Genomic DNA, 22284 nt, shown 5'->3' with positions numbered 1-22284 from the left:
ATCAACATCTGTCACAGAGTGCCACTGTCAAATCCACATCTGTACCAGTGATCAACATCTGTCACAGAGTGCCAGTGTCAAATCCACATCTGTACCAGTGATCAACATCTGTCACAGTGTACCAGTGAACATCAAAATCAACATCAGCAATATCAGCAGTGCAGCATCAACATGTCTGAAAAATTATATACCAGCAAGGAGGCTTTCCAGATACTGAGTATGACTGATGAAAATAGCGGGAACTCTCTCTGTCAGACTCAGATTCTGAGTATGAGCCAGCTGAAAACAAGGGGTTAGCAATAGATTCTGAGAAGAAGAGAGTCCAAACAAAGAGGTTCAGGAGATCTGAGGAGGAGCAGGCATCCACCAGTAGCACAGTGGAGAGTACAAGCAGCACAGCACTCCCAGAAGATAGGCAGGCATCCACCAGTAGCACTACAAATCCTGGTGCCATGGCAAGTACAAGCAGGGCCGCATTCCCAGGTGATAGGCCAGGCACTAGTAGCAGGGTTTCCTGTCCACAACAACAAGGCAGTGTCCATGCGATCGCTATGCGATCACATGATCACAATGTTAGCAAAGCTGTTATGAATCAATCTGATTCATAACAGCTCTGCTTCTCTTCCTAGTGAGCTGTGATTAGCCCACGGCTGTCACATATGGGGCCAATCACAGCACCCTGTACCATGTGACCAGCTCCAGCCAATCAGAGATCACTATCTTGAGCTGTCAAAAACCTAACTCATTCATGACAGTTCATGAATGAGTTAGTTTCATGAAAGCAAGCTTTGCATTGCAGGAGAAATGATCTTTATTTCTCCTGCAAAGCAAAGTATAAAAAAAATTAAATAAATAAAATATCCCTGATTATCCCCCTACAGTAGTACAATGTTACTATGGTAACATTGTACTATTCTGATAAAAGCATTAAAAAAAATAAACCAATAACAATAAAATAAAAAATACGTATTGAGATTTTTTATTTTTTTACATTTTTAAGGGTTTTTTTTAACTACTTGCTGACCGCTTACCTACCAAGCGGCTCTGGGAAAAGCAACATAGTCTTTCTATTTTGGGGTGTGAATGCGCCTGTGCCCCCCGCAAATCCCCCCCCGTTGGTCCAGGGAGAGAAGAGAGAACACGGCCCCCGAGTAAAAGCACTACATTTTACACACACACCTTAGATTAGCACATTTAACCCTTTGATCACCCCGTCACCCAGCCAGTTCCATTAGTACAGCGTCAGTATATAGAATTTTTCACTGATCACTGTATTCATGCCACTAGCGACATCAGATAATGTCAGGGTCAGTAAGCGCCCCTCCCAGCCAGGGTCAGCTAGCGTTAGTTTGCCCGCACACTATCACACTCATGCTACAGGTCACTGATCACCGCCATTATTAGTATAATGTTTGTATGGATCAATATAATGATCATGAACAGAACTATACTAGTGCCTCCTTTGTATAGTGTCCCCAAAAACGCAGTGTTAGCAGGATTGGCCCATTCGCTGCCAGCACTAGTGTTTAGCCCCTCCGCTGTTCTTCATGGAAGGTTTGTAACAATTGATTGTGGGCCAAGGCAATTTATACACACAGCAATATATCGCTGCCCACCCAAATTCAGCTCTTGCCAGACAATTCACATGGAAACCTATAACGGTTTCTGAATTTAAATCTTTTTTGGACCTAACCCCCAACATGGACATTACAGAAAAGAATGAATTGTGGTCATATTGGTCCACAGACCAGATTCATCATATGCCCATGTTCTCTGCTGTTACATACACGCCCAACATGGATCAGCAATATACTGGTATGTGACTGGACTTTGAGTGGTTAGACCAGGATGATGCCTGTGGCTGCAGGCATCATCCTGGTATCGTTTGTTTCAGCTGGCGATCGACTTTCATGTAAAAGCAATCCTAGTGGCCAATTAACTGCTGAATCATTTTTACAAGCAGCGGGAAGGGAGATCCCTTACCCTCCTGCCACCTTCCACAGTTTCCTTGGGCTCTCCTGTCCCAAAGGGGAATCCAAGAATGCAACAGTTCTGTTGGCTGACCATAGCGCTGATCTGAGACCAGAATCATCTCTATGGTCTAAGAGACTGGAAGCTGCTAGCATTTCATCATTTCCTTTTTGCCAGACTTTAGCAGTGCCATTTTTAAATTGGGAAAGCATCTGATCACACCGATAGTGGTGTGATCAGATGCTTTAAGAGCAGATGAGATACCTAGAGTCTAATAGACCCCAGATTTCTCAGAAAAGAGTATCTGTTACTGCTTATTACTATTACAGGGGTTATTAACAATCCCTGTGATGACAATAAGGCTACGTTCACACTAGCCTTGTGTGCAGGCGGCAGAGAGGCGTTTGGGAAGCGTTTTTACCGCTTCCCAAACGCCTCTGCCAATTCTGCACATTACAGCACATGGTGCTGTTCTAACGGGAGCGTTTGCGTCGCGTCGCGGCAAAACGGACGCCTCTGGACGAGTCAGGAGGCTTTGAAGCCTCCTATTCTCGTCTATGGTGCCGCTCCGCAAACGCCCGGCGTTTGCGGTGCGGTTGCAACGCGGTTGCGGGGCGTTTGCGGAGCGGTAACACCACTCAAACTGCATTATAGGCGTTTGTGGGGCGTTATTAACGCTCGGCAAACGCCTAGCAACCTCCGCTAAACCGCGCATGCGGCGTTTGCCGAGCGTTTGCCGAGCGTTAAAAAACGCTCCGCAAACGCCGGACCAACGCTTGCCAAACGCTATAGGGGCGTTTGGCAAGCGTTGGCAAAACAGCCTAGTGTGAACGAGCCCTAAGAGTGATTAAAAATAAAAAGAAGGAAAGGGACAAGGTAAAAAAAAAAAAATCATCCCTGCCCCTTCCCCTTTCTCATGCTCGTGCGCAAAGGTGAATGCAAGTGTTGGTCCCGTGTCAGTATGGAAACAGAGATTGCACCATGCATGTGAAGTATCCCTGCGAACGTCGCCTATTGATATTAAAAATTTATGTACTTTGTCGCTATTGCATGGGCATGCGCAATTTTAAAGAATGTCATGTTTGTTATCCATTTACTTGGCATAACATCATCTTTTATATATTATCAAACAATTGGGCAATATATTGTGTTTTTGTGCATTCAAACTCTAAAAAGTGTATTTTTCCCAAAAGATTTGCATTTGAAAATCGCTGTGCAAATACTGTGTGATGTAAAAAATTTCAACACAAACCATTTTATTCTTTAGGGCTTCTGCTTTAAAAAATATATAATGTTTGGGTGTTCATAGTAATTTTCTAGCAATTAAAAAACAACAGTTTTTTCATGTGAACAAAAGTGTCAGAAAAGGCTTGGTCTTCCATAGTTGGTGGTGTGTGGCATAAGCTTCCAATGTTGGCCCTGAAATTCCAGGATAGCAGAATTCCCCACCCTCCAAGGGATCCCTTTTTGGAAAGTAGACACTCCAAGGTATTTGCTAAGAGCCATGGTGAGTATTTTGCCACATGTTTTTGGAAAACTAAGAAAGAAACAGAAATTTATTTTTTCTTTTCTTCTTTTCTTTTTCAAAACCCTGTTACACAAATTATATCTGTAGAATACTCACCATGCCTCTTATCAAATTCCTTGGGGTGTCTACTTTCCAAAAGGGGGTCATTTGGGGGGACGTTTGTACTATCCTGGCATTTTAGGGCCTCCAAAACTATGATGGGTAGTGGGGAAGAGATATGAGGAAATATGCCCTTTGAAAGCCTGGAGGTGGTCATTGGATTTTGGGGGCTTGTATGTAGGTAGGGTGCCAAAAAATTCTCTCACACGTGGTATATTCATACTTGGGAGAAGTAGAAGAATATGTTTTGGGGTGTTATTCGACATATACCCATGGCATGCATGAGCAATATATCATTAAAGTGACAGCTTTGTGTAAAAAAATAAATAAATGTAATTTTCAAAACATTTGTGGCAAAAAATATAATGTTCCATGGACTCCACACACTTCACACAAACCAATTAATATACATGTATTGTTTTTTTCTAAATTTTTGGTCTTTTTTTGTTTATAGCGCAAAAAGTAAAAATCACAGAGGTGATCAAATACCACCAAAAGAAAGCTCTATTTGTGTGAAAAAAAGGACATCAATTTCGTTTGGGTACAGCATTGCACAACCAGGCATTTACCAGTTGAAATATTGCAGTGTTGAACAGCAAAAAATGGCCTGGTCATAGTAACAAGTTAGTCTGGCTGAAAAAAGACAAAAGTCCATCCAGTTCAACCATAAAAAAAAGTTATAATCCTATACGCACAGTTGATCCAGAGAAAGGCAAAAAAAACAGCAAACCATGATCCAATTTGCTCCTGCAGAGGAAAAAATTATTTCCTGATCCCCAGAGAGGCAATTGGATATTCCCTGGATCAACTTTACCTATAAATGTTAGTATCCAGTTATATTCTGTGTATCTAAGAAATAATCCAGGCTTTTTTTTAAAGCAATCCACTGAGCTGACCAGAACCAACTCTTGAGGGAGTCTATTCCACATTTTCACAGCTCTCACTGTGAAGAAACCTTTTCGTGTTTGGAGATTAAATTTCTTTTCCCCCAGACATAAAGAGTGCCCCCTTGTCCTCTGTGATGACCTCAGGGTGAATAACTCTACACCGAGTTCACTATATGAACCACTGATGTATTTATACATGTTGATCATATCTCCCCTTAATCTCCTCTTCTCAAGAGAGAATAAATTCAGTTCCTCTAATCTTTCCTCATAGCTGATCTCCTCCATGCTTCTTATCAGTTTGGTTGTCTTCTCTGTACTTTCTCCAGTTCCCTAATGTTCTTTTTGTGAATTGGTGCCCAAAACTGAACTGCATATTCCAGATGAGGTCTTACTAATGATTTGTACCGGGGTAATATGATATATCTCTCTCTGGAGTCTATACCTCTTTTAATACAAGAGAGGATTTTGCTCGCTTTAGAAACCGCAGCTTGGCATTGCATGTCATTATTAAGCTTGTGATCTACCAGAACTCCCAGATCCTTCTCCACCATTGATTCCCCCAGTTGTACCACCCCTAGTATGTATGATACATGCATATTCTTAGCCCCCAAGTGCAGAACCTTACATTTATCAACATTAAACCTCATTTGCCACATAGTTGCCCAATTACACAGTGCATTGAGGTCGGCTTGTAAGTTGGAGACATCCTGTAAGGACGGTATTCCACTGCACAGCTTGGTGTCGCTGCAAAGTCTGAAATGGTATTTTTAATCCCAGACCCTATATAATTTATAAATATATGAAGGGGGGTCATGAAGGGGGGTAAATCTTCTTGAGGGCAAGTGGTTAAATGCCACTAAAATAAAGCTCTATTTGTGTGAAAAAAGGACAAAAATGTAATTTGGTTACAGTGTTTCATGACTGAGTAATTATCATTCAAAGAGCGCTGAAAGCTGAAAATTGGTCTGGGCAGGAAGGGGTTAAAAGTGCCCAGTATTAAGATGGTTAAGGATGTAGACTGAGCCATGCATGCACAGCTTAGTGTACGATCTCACTTCTGTTGGGTACTGGGATGAACCAACTCCCATTCACATGCATGGAACTAGCATCATCCTGGACTGGCCAATCAAGAGTCCAAAGGTGCCGAACCCAGTGTAAGACGTGTGAAGTTGTTGACCCCTGCAAGGAATCCTGCACTTGTTGCATCTTTGGAGGAGAAATAAGTATAGCTCAGTTTAGTTCCAATTGTAGTTAGATATGTGGAAAAAAAAAGTTTTCTAGAGATGCTATAAAACTGAGTTTAGGGATGATAATGGTTTTTCAAAGGACATTATGGGGATGGAGGAACATGTGTAGATTTGTAGATATGGGAGTAATATCTCCAAGGAAACAGCTTTTCTGAGCATAGAAAAGGGACAGTGATATTTTTGAGTTATAATATGCTGCTGAGTGTGGATCGTGAGTATTGCAATGTATTTATTTACTGAGGAAATATGGGATTGGGACCCCTGACCCCTGTGATAGTTTTTTATTTGGTGTTACCCTAGTACAGTGGTGGGCAACCTTTTTTTTCAACTGAGCCAAATCTCGCCAAAACCACGATTGAAATTTATTGAGAGCCACATTTTTAAAACTGAAAATACATAGGATGGTACACTGTTTTTAGTTTCAATAAGTTTTTATAGTAATTAATCCCCCATATAGTAATTCATCCCCCATATAGTAATTCATCCCCCATAGTAATTCATCCCCCATATAGTAATTCATCCCCCATATAGTAATTCATCCCCCATATAGTAATTCATCCCCCATATAGTAATGCATCCCCCATAGTAATTCATCCCCCATAGTAATTCATCCCCCATATAGTAATTCATTACCATAGTAATTCATCCCCAATATAGTAATTCATCCCCCATAGTAATTCATCCCCCATAGTAATTCATCCCCCATATAGTAATTCATCCCCCATATAGTAATTCATCCCCCATAGTAATTCATCCCCCATATAGTAATTCATCCCCCATAGTAATTCATCCCCCATAGTAATTAATCCCCCATATAGTAATTCATCCCCCATAGTAATTCATTACCATAGTAATTCATCCCCCATATAGTAATTCATCCCCCATATAGTAATTCATCCCCCATAGAGTAATTCATCCCCCATAGTAATTCATCCCCCATATAGTAATTCATCCCCCATATAGTAATTAATCCCCCATATAGTAATTCATTACCATAGTAATTCATCCCCCATAGTAATTCATCCCCCATAGTAATTCATCCCCCATATAGTAATTCATCCCCCATATAGTAATTCATCCCCCATAGTAATTCATTCCCCATATAGTAATTCATCCCCCATATAGTAATTCATTACCATAGTAATTCATCCCCCATATAGTAATTCATCCCCCATAGTAATTCATCCCCCATATAGTAATTCACCCCCCATAGTAATTCATCCCCCATATAGTAATTCATCCCCCATATAGTAATTAATCCCCCATATAGTAATTCATCCCCCATAGTAATTCATTACCATAGTAATTCATCCCCCATATAGTAATTCATCCCCCATAGTAATTCATCCTCCATAGAGTAATTCATCCCCCATAGAGTAATTCATCCCCCATAGTAATTCATCCCCCATAGTAATTCATCCCCCATATAGTAATTCATCCCCCATATAGTAACGCATCCCCCATATAGTAATTCATCCCCCATATAGTAATTCATCCCCCATAGTAATTCATCCCCCATATAGTAATTCATCCCCCATAGTAATTCATCCCCCATATAGTAACGCATCCCCCATATAGTAATTCATCCCCCATAGTAATTCATCCCCCATATAGTAATTCATCCCCATAGTAATTCATCCCCCATATAGTAATTCATCCCCCATAGTAATTCATCCCCCCTATAGTAATTCATCCCCCATATAGTAATTCATCCCCCATATAGTAATTCATCCCCCATAGTAATTAATCCCCCATATAGTAATTCATCCCCCATAGTAATTCATCCCCCATAGTAATTCATCCCCCATATAGTAATTCATTACCATAGTAATTCATCCCCCATATAGTAATTCATCCCCCATAGTAATTCATCCCCCATATAGTAATTCATTACCATATTAATTCATCCCCCATATAGTAATTCATCCCCCATAGTAATTCATCCCCCATATAGTAATTCATCCCCCATATAGTAATGCATCCCCCATAGTAATTCATCCCCCATATAGTAATTCCTCCCCCATAGTAATTCATCCCCCATATAGTAATTCATCCCCCATATAGTAATGCATCCCCCATAGTAATTCATCCCCCATATAGTAATTCATCCCCCATAGTAATTCATCCCCCATATAGTAATTCATCCCCCATAGTAATTCATCCCCCATATAGTAATTCATCCCCCATAGTAATTCATCCCCCATATAGTAATTCATCCCCCATAGTAATTCATCCCCCATAGTAATTAGTCCCCCATATAGTAATTCATCCCCCATATAGTAATTCATTACCATAGTAATTCATCCCCCATATAGTAATTCATCCCCCATATTAATTCATCCCTCATATAGTAATTCATCCCCCATATAGTAATTCATCCCCCATATTAATTCATCCCTCATATAGTAGTAGTAAGTAAGTAGCAAGTAGTAAGCCAAGTCCCCCCTGTGTCAATTCACTTACCTTTGCTCCACGCGTTCCTCTCGTCGTGTTCCCGCGCCGTTCCGGGGTTCAGGGCGGACTGTGAGAGGAGCCTAGCTCCTCTCACGTTCGTCACGCTGCCCCGCCTACACACATCCTGACAGCCAATCACTGGCTATCAGGATGTGAGTGGTAGCGAGACTGGCCAATCATTGCATTTGAGCGCGCTGCCCTGGCTGTTTTTTTTTGGATCACGCTGCAGAGTCCCTGCCGCCCGAGAGGAGGGAGGGGAGCGGGCGCCCGGCACACAAGAGCCGCATTAAAGCGTGTAAAGAGCCGCATGTGGCTCGCGAGCCGCGGCTTGCCAACCACTGCCCTTGTAGGAAAGTATCTCCTTTGGGCACGTAACATCACAAGAATCCCTTACCACAATCTTTAGTTCCTTCTCTTACACACTTACAACCCAGGGATCTTTGGGTAGGAGGTAGGAGGAAGGAGGCCCACACTCCAGGACAAACTGCAGGATTCCTGTAAATGTTAAACTCAAGGGGTATGCTGGTAAGAGGTTCAAAAGGGCTCTATCCATCTACAGCAGCCTTTATCAATTCTCTTAACATGGAGGAACCCTTAAAATAACTTTTTGGTATCATGGAACCCCTTTTAATAATTACTACGGTATATCTACAGCTCACAGTATGTTAGTGTGATGGTCAGTAGGAAAAACGATCCCTACATTTTTGGTCACTGGGAAGAGCCCCCTTCCTCTTACAATTAAATTTTTAAAAAAATGGCATCTGGCGCCTAGCAACCTTTGGAGGAACCCTAGTGCTCCATGAAACCCTGGTTGAGAAGAACTTGTCTACAGGTTGGATAAGAGCTTGCACAAAACCAATAAACACAGATTATCCTCTCACAGTCCAGTCACAAGCATGCTACACCCTTGCATATGAACACACATAGGGCACAAATTGCACACCCACACATTTAAAAAGTGATTCAAGTTTTATATATGCCATATTTGGAATACATGAAAATTCACAATTCTCTGTCAAAAGACTCGTTTTTAGAAGGAAAGCTGGAAATTGAAGGGGTAGTCATGGTATAAGAGGTTGATGCTGAGCCCCATCTTTTCACTGACACCTTAGGAGAGAATGGAAAAACATACTCATACATTTACTGGATTTTCTTTCGGAACCACTCAGCCTTTCAAATTTAGTTTTTTTCTTAAATCATACGCTGTGCCGACAGCTTCAAGAACCCTTAATACATCATCTCTGCATCTGGTATTATACAGAAAGGGTTTCTTTAAGTCACACATGCATGACCCTTTTTTAGGGGACGGATCAAGGTATCACGCTATTCAATTGTTCCTTCATGTTCTATTCCTTAGCAGGTTATATTGTAAATGTTGCCTGGCTAGCAACAAAGGAGACCTATTTTAATGTAATTATAGCCTTGATGTACAAGATATAATATAGAAAGACACTTATGAGAAAACCATTTCTGGCATTTGCTAAAAAATTTTACTTTGTGGCCCATACGCAGGTTTGCTCTTGAAAACTAACGGTGTGAAATATTGTTATTTTTTTAAGACCTGTGGTGACAATTTCTAAAAACAATAAGCAGCAGGGAGGGGGGAGCACTTGATCGCTCCCCCCGCCAGGTCTGTGCTCAGATCAAGGGTCTGGTAGGAATTTAGGGGGGACCCCATGCTTTATTGGCCCATTTTAAGGGGGTGGGGCTCCCCTTAAAAGACTTACCAGGCCTAAAGGGCCTAGTATGGCTTTTAGGGGGAACCCCATGCACTCCCCCCCCCATTTTTGGGAGGTGGAGTTCTCCTTAAAAGTCCTACCAGGCCTAAAGGGCCTGGTATGGTTTTTTGAAGAACCCCACACACTTAAAAAAAAAAAAAAAGTTTTACTGCGGGGTCCCTACTAACCTTCCTACCAGACCTAAAAGGTCTGGTGTGGATTGGGGGGGGGGGGGCTCAATGTTTTTTTTTTCCTTTAATAAAAATGTAATTTTTAACCACCTCCTGCCCATCATATAAGGAAATGAGTGGCGCAAGGTGGTTCTCTTGTTCTGGGAAGATGTCTTATGATGTCCTCCCACTCTAACCGTGTGTGCGCGCTCCCGGGGGCACGCAGCACTGCGATCGGAGGTGCGCTGTGTCCCTGGGACACCACAGATTACCAATCAAGGGAAAGAGCCGAAGACGTCGGCTCTGTCTTGTGATCAGCTGTGTCCAATCACAGCTGATCGCATGTAAATACAGAATTGACGGTTATCGGCATTTCTCTCCTAATGAGCTGTCACGCTTGTGAGGGGCGCGGTGTCAGACCCCCAGTCCTTCTCACCGACTTGTGACTGAAGGACTAGCCAATCTAAAACCACGCTGCCACTTGCATAACAATGCCACGCTCAGCTGCACCCTGCACAAAGATTTTCCAGCTCACTGGACCACAATCTATGTGCCGCAGCCTGAGAGCAATTGTTACTGGGTCAGGTTAATTACACAATTAACCCTTCACACTGCCACCACCACCATTTTGTACAGAGGAGGAGGAAACTCACAAATCTTAGCAGTAACACTATGATGTTTGAATAAGCGTCTGTATACACACTGTCACCGCAGGCAGATGTATGCAGAAGTTTAAAACACACAGTAGCGCTCTTCAGAGACAGGGATTCTTAGTTTGCATTAAAGAGCTTTAGAAACAGCTCAACACTTTTCAGAAAATGGGATTTATTACTAAAAAGGTCAAAATGGTGCAATAAAAATATTTACAGAAAAAGATGTAGCCAATATATATATATATATATATATATAAATACAGAGAGCAATAACACAACATAGAGATAACAGAAAGAAGTTTAGAGAGCTAGAATACTTGTCAGAGTCCTTGGTTTAAGCAGATTCAAGTGTCCTGAACAAAAGGGTACCGTTTCTCCCAAAGTTGGTTCCTGATGTTAAGAAGGGAGAATCTTTTCATCTTACCTCTCTCATGCTTGACAGCCTGTTTTCTAGTCCCCCAGCAGGGGGTGTCTAATGAAGCCAAGGGCCAATGGCCTCATTTGGGGAGGGGGTTTAGGCGGAGACCCCAGCTGTGACCCAAATCCCTCCCAGTTTATATCATGGTCAATAACCTTCCATAGGTACACGTAGCATCCTATCCACTGGTAGAATAATATGCAGAATCATCTGCTGAACGTCCAGACAGCAGATATGACATATCTGCATGTGATGGTTAAAGAGATATCGCTTTCTGCTCTTGGGTAGACGTAATCTAGGGATGTAAGGTATCAGGTGACTTGTATTAAAATGCCCTACCTGAATATATGCTTTGTTTTATTGTACCTGTTTCCTGCCGGGAGATATGAAATTGTATGACAAAGTGGTTTTCAAGTGGGATGTATGTTTTACTGCTATTTTGGAATGCTTTTCAAGTCCAGTGACTGACAGGTTTATACCTTTACGATCCGGCCAGAGAAAGAGTCTGTCAGACACCCTGGAACCAGCTAATTGGGTTTACAACCTCGAAGGGTATCCAGCTGTGCCCTGTGCACTCCTGAACTCAGCACACACACAGACCACATGCCATTCAACAAAAAGGGAGGGGGACTGATTTGGAGTGAGAATGACACAAGATGGTGGATTTTGAGCAAAATGGATGTCCGCGTCCATATCTGTATGTACAATTGCTACAACGCTGACAGAGGAGAGGAGAACCGATAATCGGCATTACTCAGAGGGGACATGTACACTGATTATCAGGGCACTGGTGATCAGTGTACCCTTCAGTGTAGCCCAATCAGTGCCACCTGTCAGTGCCCATCAATGCCACCTGTCAGTGCTCATCAATGCCACCTGCCAGTGCCCATCATTGCCACATCAATGTCATACATCAGTGCCTATCAGTGCACATCAATGCCACATATCAGTGCCCATCTGAGCTGACTTTTAGTGCCACCTATCAGTGCCAGTCAGTGCCACCTATCAATGCCAGTCAGTGCCGCCTATCAGTGCAGCCAATCAGTGCCGCCTATCAGTGCCCGTCAGTGCTGCCTATCAGTTCCGCCTAACAGTGCCAGTCAGTGCCACCTAACAGTGCGTCAGTGCTGCCTATCAGTGCCATATATGAGTGCTGCCTTTCAGTGACCACCAGTGATGCCTGTCAATGCCCATCAGTGCCACCTATCAGTGTCCATCAGTGCAGCCTATTAGTGCCCATCACTGCAGCCTCATTAGCGCACATCAGTGAAGGAGACAAATCACTTATTTTCAAAATTTTATAACAGAAACTAAGAAAAAAGTTTTTTTCAAAATTTTCAGTTGTTTTTGGTTTGTTTATCAAAAAATAAAAAGCCCAGAGGTGATTAAATACCACCAAAAGAAAGCTCTATCTGTCTCAAAAAACTGAAAATTGGCCTGGGTAGGAAGGGGATATAAGTGCCCTGTAGACAAGTGGTTAAAAAAAAATGTCAGTCCTGCTGCAGCAGGTTCTATACATTGTACAGATGTGCAACTTTGCAAGTAGTTTAATCACTTGCCTACAGAGCACTTATACCCCCTTCTTTAAAAGACCACTTTTCAGCTTTCAGTGCTGTCGCACTTTGATTGACAATTGCGCGGATTGCAAGATTGTACCCACATGAACTTTTTATCATTTTTTTCTCACAGATAGAGCTTTCTTTTTGTGGTATTTAATCGCTGCTGGACACTTTACTTTTTACTTTACTTTTTTTTGGACAAGTTTCTTTGTTTCTATTATAAAATTTTTCAAACAGGTAATTTTTCTCCTTCACTGATGTGCGTTGATGAGGCAGCACTGATAGGCAGCACTGATGGACACTGATAGGCAGTACTGATAGGCGGCACTAATAGGCAGCACTAATGAGGTGGCACTGATAGGTGGCACTGACTGGCATCACTGCTGCGCACTGACTGGCGCAACTGCTGGGCACTGACTGGCAGCATTGCTGGGCTGCACTGATGGGCACTGGTGGGTGGGCACAGGTGGGTGGCACTGCTGGGCACAGGTAGGTGGCATTTCTGGGCACAAGTGTGTGGCACTGTTGGGTGGCACAGGTGGGTGCACTGCTGGGCACAGGAGGGTGCACTGCTGGGCACAGGTGGGCGGAAATGGTGGGTGGCACTGCTGGGCACCGATCCTCAGGGCACTGATCATCAGTGCCCTGATGATCAGTGCCAATACCTGCTCGGACAACTGACAGTTCTCGGCAGTACTTTCCCCACGCTCTGACAGCGTGAGGAAAGTGCAGCCAAGAACCGGCAATTGCATTTCCTAGTGATCAGCGTGTCATTGGACACGGCTGATCACGTGGTAAAAGGCCACTGTGATTGGCCTTTTACCACATCACGTGATCAGCTGTGTCCGTAGGGGGCGCACAGGAGAGCGCGTTCTGGGAGGACGTCATATGACGCCCTCCCAGAACTGGCCGGCCGCAGTGTAGCCGTCATTCGGCTATCTGCGGTTGGCAAGTAGTTAAGGGGACCCCCCAGGGAATGATATTTCAAAAACATTTTTTTTCTCATTTTAAAGCAATGCAAACTTACTACCCCTTTAAAATGGTACTTTCTGAAATATTTTGCATCACTGCATCAGGGCAGTATCCAAGTCTCTATACCCTTTTCATGGCCAATAACTTGCATATAAGCCTTCAAAATGAGCACTTTTGAATTTGAGTTCGAGTCCCATAGACTTGCATTGAGTTCAACATTCATATTCGAATGTTCATTAGGTTCGAACATTCGACTGCAAACCAAACACGAGGGGGTGTTCAGCCCATCACTACACACATGGTGCGCAACATGGGAATGCTATAGCGGAAGGTGAGCAGGGACTAGAGAGCAGCGAAGGATCAGTATTGCTGGCAGACCAGAGCAGAAGAAACATGCAATGTCACATGTGGTGCGCAGCATGGGAGTAATATAGCAGGAGGTGAGAGGGGTCCAGAGAGAGGAGGATCAGCAATAAAAAATGACAAACGCATGTAAACACATAAAACACAATTAGTGATAACTGATGATATAAATAGATAAAGTGCAATGAATCCCAACCTCAAATGTATGCACAGAGCTTAATAATTCACATTCCCCTATAAACTTCAGAGATACTATAAAAAAAAATGCACGTAAACGCATACACAATACATTAATATAAACAAATGCAAAATAAAAAATTCATAAAAAGTTCCAAAATATCCAGTGAGAAATTTCTTTCGTCAAAATATCATGTTTCATGACATGCATTTGTCATGCGTGCTCAGTATCACTTGATCAATCTAGTGCACTTGTAACATCCAGTGCACTAGTTTGATCGCTTGTTTACATTTCCAATCCAATAGTATCTTGTCCCTTAAGGATGCATATCCCTGGAGTAGTGTCCAAAATGGCCGAACTCACACTTCTTGGCATAATCATGTCTAGTGGCCCCCTCTTCTGATGCGTTTGGTCACATGGTCAGTGGCTTAATTATAGAAAAAAATGGTGCCGACATCAAGAGATACATTTGGGACTTTTTATGAATTTTGTATTTATTTATATTAGTTTAATGTATATGCGTTTACATGCGTTTTTTTTTATATCAAACATATCTATACTTGTCTGCTGTGTGCAGTGGTTTTCAAGTTTCTCTGGTCCCCCATCGGCGCTCCTGGCCTCTCCCGCCTGTTGGGTGCCCCCACAGCAAGCAGCTCGGCCATCTGTGTTAAAATAAAGTAGTCTATTTCCTGGTTTTACTTCAAGACTGGTGTTGTGTAGTCTTGTATGGTCTGCTGTAGTGTCTGTGGTCGGTGTTCAGACAGGGAAGCGGAAGTACCCTAGTGCAGTCAGGGTCCGGTTCCGTTACATTGGTTGCAAGTGGTGGGATTGTACTTCCTGGCTGTGATCGCATCCAAACCACCACCGGGATTCAAGATCAGGAAAGTAGACATCAGTCACCCCAGTGGAGATGTGGACCTGGCATCAGAGTTCCCGGGGCTGCTGCGGATCGTTCTTGCAACATACCGCAGGACTGTGTCTGCGGATGAGTACCTGGAGCTCAGGCAGCAGATTCGGATGGTGCTTTGGAGTGGAGCCCTCCAGGTTGCTGGTATATACAAGGGCAAGTGCTATCCAACCCCAAGGGGACGGGCCAGGGACCATTGGAAGCTACGGATGCCATTCCTGGGAGAGGAACCCCAGGAGCAATGGGTGACTGAGTTGGACAGGCTGGTCCAGCAGAAGTAGAGCTGGACAACCGATATCGGGCTCTGCAATGGTATGCAGAGCAGAAATATTTAGCAGTGACAGCAGAATGCTCTTCAGAGGGATATGACTTTGGTGGCCCTGGATTGCTGTGGGAGAGCCTTACAGATCATTTTGTGTTTGGTGATGAAGGAGAACCTACCCTTGAGGACCTACGAGAAAACAGAGAGGCTATGTTCGGTCTCACAGGGGTCTCAGAGCTTGAACCAGATCTGGAATACCTGATAAAATAACAACATCTGGAAAGGGCATATAGGCAACTGCTAAAACATGTTCAGCAGCATGCCCAAGAATCGTCAGTGGAAATCCCAGAGACTCGAGATTTGATAGACTTCGCTGCTGAGGAAAAACAACCAGGTGAGCCTCCAGCAGAAGAGCTGGCAACAGGGCCAAACATTACTGAACTCTGCCCATCACTGGTAACATCTTCTGGGTTCCACGGACAAGAGATGGTGAACCCCTATCCCCAGACACCAGTTCCAGAGACTGGGAATTTGATTGACTTTTCTGCTGAGGAGGAACCAGCCAGTGTGCGTCCAGCAGAAGAGCTGGCATCAGGGCATGGCATTGTTGACCTCTGCCCACAACAATCAGCACTGCAGGAGCTACAGGAAGAGGATACAATTGGCACCTCACAACTGCAGCTTGAGCTGATGTCTGTAGATGGGACTTCGTTCTCCACTGACACAACCCCATAAAAGGGTCTGACATTGGGACAGGAGGATGTCAGCCTTACTTTGCGAACACTGGGGGATGTCCATCAAGTCAAAGTGGATGAGACTGCAGTCACCACCTAGATACCCCAGGGATGCTGGGCAGTCGGCCCAGATCCCCAACAGCATGATGGAGTCGGCTCAGCCACCCTGTCTTCTCTCCAGCTGAGAGGACTTCAGGGAGAAGGACCAGTCCGTACTTCTCCCCAGAGGTGGGTATGTTCTACGAGAGAGGCAGAGGTTGGTTGGGTGAGTAATGCTATGTTTGGGACAATTTGTTTTGGGTACTGTGTGGGTGCTGGCATTGGGGGACTGGAAATACAGACCAACTTCGGAGTCCACCGTCTGGGGTTTCCTCCTGCATTAGTCTCCTGCGAAAGGGGAGATATGTGACGGGAATCACTTTGGGTGGGGGGCCCATGCAACACAGCTCACTTTGGGGAGGTGGGGAGACCCATCTCAGCTCCCCATATCCCTCTTATGTGTAAATCACCCTGTGCCTGTTAGGGGTACAGGGTGATCTGTCCTAATATTGGGGTGGGGGTTGTGGATTGTTTAATGCCATGTGGTTGCATCCCATTGTTCTATTGTGTGTCTTTTTTAGGAGCAAACTATTATGGGATGTATGTGTTTATGTATATTGGCTTGGTGGGGGGTGTTTCCAGCAGCCCTCCTGATGGGACTGTCTGTTGGTGTGTCTCTTGTTACTAAAGGTAGATTGCCCCACCTTGTGTCATTATGCAGGGGGGGGGGTTGTTCCCTTGAATGTATATATATTGTATCTGTGTTAAAATAAAGTAGTCTATTTCCTGGTTTACTTCCAAAACTGGTGTCATCTAGTCTTGTATGGTCTGCTGTGGTGTCTGTGGTCGGTGTTTGGACAGGGAAGCAGTATCCTAACGGAAGTACCAAAGTGCAGTCGGGGTCCGGTTCTGTTACACCACCCCCCTCTTCTTATTGGCTCACTGGCTGTGATTGACAGCAGCGGGAACCAATGGCTCCCCATTCTGTCTCATCCAATGAGGAAAAGGAGTCCTGGGATAGCCGAGACTCCAGTGCACATCGCTGGATTGAGAGGGAGCTTAGGTGAGTACTATGGGGGGGCTGGGGGGTGATGCTGCACAGAGAAGGTTTTTCATCTTCATGCATAGAATTTATGAAGGTAAAAAACCTTGAGCCTTTAGAACAGCAATGGGCAAACTACGGCCCGCGGGCCGTATACGGCCCGGCGGACCTTTTAATCCGGCCCACGGAGCGTGCTGAAAAAAAAGCACAGCCAGGGCAGGCAAACATTGGCTGTCAGGATGTGTGTAGGCGGGGCAGCGTGACGAACGTGAAGGGAGCTAGGCTCCTCTCACAGTCTGCCCTGAAGACCGGAACGGCGCGGGAACACGGCGAGAGGAACGCACGGAGCAAAGGTAAGTGAATTGACACAGGGGGGACTTGGCTTACTACTGGGGGGGGGAATAGTACTGTGGGGAATGAATTAATATGGGGAATGAATTACTATAGGGGGGATGAATTACTATGGGGGATGAATTACTATATGGGGGATGAATTACTATGGGGGATGAATTACTATATGGGGGATGAATTACTATATGGGGGATGAATTACTATATGGGGGATGAATTACTATATGGGGGATGAATTACTATCTACTCTTGGTCCGGCCCCCGGGTCCAATATATGAACCCATTGCGGCCCTCAAGTCAAAAAGTTTGCCCACCCCTGCTTTAGAACAACTTTAAGCTCTGTGTATACAAAAAAGGCTGGGATTCACTGCACTTTATTTATATCTTCAGTTATATCACTAAGTGTGTTTTATGCATTTACAAGTGTTTGTCTTTTTATTTAAAATAGTTTTTTCACATTTATATTGGATTATACACATTTTAGTCGCACTGCACTTTTAAAAAAATATTGATTTCTATTGGTGTTTGAATGAACAACAGTGAGGCGCTGCAACATAATATATATGGTTTTGGATATGCATTTGGGTTAGCGCAGAGGTTTCCATTTGTTTGTTCCGCATCCACTCTGTACTGCAGAAGAGCGGTGAGAGGCTTAGCAATCCCTAACCTTAAATCCTATTATGTCTCTGCACAAAATGCCCCTCTTGTTGCCCTCCATGCCTCCACCAAGATGTCCTTCTGGGTCCACATGGTTTTATTGACTGCTTACCATTTCCGGTTTACTACCTTCTTTGTAATCTGTCCCAGTATACACCCACTCTTTCATACCCAACCTTGTTACACTCAATGCATTTATGGTATTCCATGAAATTTTCTGCTCACCTGATCTCCTCTCATTTGCCCCTATCCAGCATCTTAGCCACCCCCAATTCCCACCTGCCTGTGACAATCCAGCGGCATTCCACTGGTGGTGGGCTCAAGGGACCAAATAGGCACTGTTTATGAGCTCCTGGCACTGGAGGGTATTGAGTCTTTCAACTACTTGCGAGAGCACTGGCAAATCCCAGCCACCACGGTCTTCCATTATACTGAAATACGCCATCATGTTCATTCTCTTAAATTTCAACCGGACTACCGCAAATGCTTGACCCTATTCAAAAACAGGTGCTGTAAAAACCTCTTTGAAAGACTTAGTGTCTGACCTCCATAGCTTGCTCACAGACACCATGGAGCCTCGTACACTTTTCTATGTTACTAAATGGGAAGGTGATCTTAGCAAAACTCTGGACCAATCCACCTGGAATCAAACCAGGCTTGACTTCTCTAGGTGGTCTTGGAATATTTTTGCCCAGGAGAATGCCTACATGCAACTCTCTTGCTGGTTAATGACCCTGGTACGAGTAGTCAGATTTGTCCCCTCTACATTGCTTTTAGGGATGCAGAGAACCTGGTACTCTATTTCATACCTGGTGGTCCTGCCCAAAAGCCTTGAGATTCTGTACCCAGCACTACTCCCTGGTCAGATCTGTTTTAAATCCATCCCATCCTTGACCAAAACTCAGAGGAAGCTGGTGGGAAACTCACATCACAAATTCCTGAAGATCTCGATCCCCAAGATTGCCTTTAGTGAACACCTAATCCTGGACCGTTCCTTGCTATTTACAGGATATGACTGCTTGCACAATCAGATTTGGGGTAGTATAATGAAGTGGATCGCTTGGAAAATCTCTCCCCCCAACACACACTTTTTCTTTCTACAGGCTGCTGAGGATGATAGGAGGCTATTCTTCACCCTTCTCCTCCCCTCTAGTGCTATGTTCTCTTCCTAAGCATCAGTGCCTTTTTCTTTACTTTTGGGGAGAGAACTCTTATAGGCAATCTAGTTCCCTACTGGATAACATCTTAAACCACACTGATGTTGGATCTGTATATTTAAAAGTTTCCTTCAAACTTGTGAAGAATTACTGTGTATTGCCTTTATGTTCAGATGAACTTGTCATTATGCATTTGTATCTGCCATAACTTTCCTTACCCCTATTGTTGCACTTTTCTGTAAAAAGCAATTTACATATTTTGTAACAAAACTTAATCCCAATAAAAATATTTGTGAAACAAAAATGGTATGAGATCTATTTGCACATTGTATGCATTCATAGTACTCCATTATTGTTATCTAGATTAAGACTTTTACAGGGAAGGTTTAGCAACACTTTTTGAGCTCTAAACGCTACCTTAAAACGATCCTGTAGCTATACAAAATTTTTAAACTAAGCCATACCCATAAGGGCTCATGCACATGATTTCAAGGGGGCTGTAAATTGGACATGAGTGCCCAGAACCCCTGTAAAAATTCAGACAGTCAGAATTTGGGACATACAGTGGATATAAAAAGTCTACACACCCCTGTTAAAATGTCAGGTTTCTGTGATGTAAAAAAATGAGACAAAGAAATAATTCCACCTTTAATGTAACCTATAATCTGTACAACTCAGTTGAACAACAAACGAAAATCTTTTAGATGGAGGGAACTAAAAATAAAAAACTAAAAAATATGGTTGCATAAGTGTGTACACCCTTAAACTAATACTTTGTTGTAGCACCTTTTGATTTTATTCCAACACTCAGTATTTTTGGGTATGAGTCTATCAGCATGGCGCATCTTGACTTGGCAATATTTGCCCACTCTTCCTTGCAAAAACACTCCAAATCTGTCAAATTGTGAGGGCATCTCCTGTGCACAGCCCTCTTCAGATCACCCCACAGATTTTTGATTGGATTCAGGTCTGGGCTCTGGCTGGTTCATTCCAAAACTTTCATCATCTTCTGGTGAAGCCATTCCTTTGTTGATTTGGATGTATGCTTTGGGTCGTTGTCATGCTGAAAGATGAAGTTCCTCTTCATGTTCAGCTTTCAGCAGAAGCCTTAAGGTTTTGTGCCAATATTGTCTGGTATTTGGAACTGTTCATAATTCCCTCTACCTTGACTAAGGCCCCATTTCCAGCTGAAGAAAAACAGCCCCAAAGCATGATGCTGCCACCACGCTTCACTGTGGGTATGGTGTTCTTTTGGTGATGTGCAGTGTTGTTTTTGTATGAAACATATCTTTTGGAATTATGGTCTAAAAGATCAGCCTTGGTTTCATCAGAGCATAACACATTTCCCACATGCTTTTGTGAGGCTTCAGATGTGTTTTTTAAAAATTTATCCGGGCTTGGATGTTTTTGCTCGTAGGAAAAGGCTTCCGTCTTGCAACTCTACCCCATAGCCAAAACATATGAATACGGGAGATTGTTGTCACATGTACCACACAACCACTACTTACCAGATATTCCTGCAGATCCTTTAATGTTGCTGTAGGCCTCTTCGCAGCCTTCCAGACCAGTTTTCTTCTCGCCTTTTCATCAATTTTGAAGGGATGTCCACTTCTTGGTAATGTCATTGTTGCGCCATATATTCTTCACTTGATGACCATCTTCACTGTGTTCCATGGCATATCGAATGCCTTGAAAATTCTTTTTTTACTCTTCTCTTGACCGATACTTTTTAACAATGAGATCCTTCTGATGCCTTGGAAGCTCTCTGCAGACCATGGCTTTTGCTGTAGGATGCGACTAAGAAAATGTCAGGAAAGACCTACTAGGGTTAATCAGAGCACTTTAAATGATGGCAGGTGTGTACTGACTCCTATTTAAAATAATTTTGAATGTGATTGCTTAATTCTGAACACAGCTACATCCCCAGTTAGAAGAGGGTGTGCACACTTACAAGAAAAATAAAATAATGTGATTGCATGTTTACTCCCCCCCCCCCCCCAAAAAAGATTTCAGTTTGTTGTTCAGCTGTGCTGTTCAGTTTACAGGTCACATTAAAAGGTGGAAAAAGTTCTGAAATGATTTTTCTTTGTTTCATTTTTTTACATCACAGAAACCTGACATTTTAACAGGGGGTGTAGACTTTTTATATCCAGTCTATGTCCATGTGTGGTGTACACAAGTACCAGGGCATACCTGTGTAGTATCGCATCTTGTAATGCCTGTCCGTAGGCAACTGTACACTACACAGCAGCTGTTGGCACTAGGTGGTGTTTTTATGTACACAACTACAGTCACTGTGCTGGTTCACATCAGATGCAGTGCAGTGCATTTTGTTCTGCATCACAAATGCATGCACAGTGTTTTCCATGTATTCCAATTGCCCTAATTCACACCAGTGCAGTCGATTCCAGTCAGTTTCCATTGCAGAAAAAAAAAAAAAGTAGAACATGCTGCATTTTTTTTTCTGCACAGAACCATACTGGAACATGGCAAAATGCATAAAAATGCACCGGAACAGAGTGTGATATGAAATGTAAACAAAAACACATTCGGAATGCATCCAGAGTGTGTTTTTGTGGTGTGAACAGGCCCACCTTTCCTGCTCTCCATGTTGCCAAACATTGGTTTGATCCTGAGAAATCTGCTGAAGTCCACATTGAAACCAAAGCATCTGGTAGTGCAGTTCCCCTGGGTCCCCCACAGTTCTCAGTGGTCACCACTATCCAGACTTCACATATTATAAGATACTGTATAGTAACTATGTAGAGATCAATAGGAGGAGCCAATGAGAATCGTGAAGGACCCAAGAGATCGACACTCCTGCAAGTGTTGGTTTCAGTGTGTACTTTAGCGGATTTTCCAGAATAGGGCAGCATTTAGAGGCACAGGTAGCAGGAAAGAAATGCCTGTACATATCTT

The sequence above is a fragment of the Staurois parvus genome, unplaced genomic scaffold, assembly GCF_062004578.1.
Source record: "Staurois parvus isolate SC_StPar_1 unplaced genomic scaffold, SC_StPar_1.0 ptg001316l, whole genome shotgun sequence".
NCBI classification, from domain to species: domain Eukaryota; kingdom Metazoa; phylum Chordata; class Amphibia; order Anura; family Ranidae; genus Staurois; species Staurois parvus.
This window is presented reverse-complemented; position numbering follows the sequence as displayed.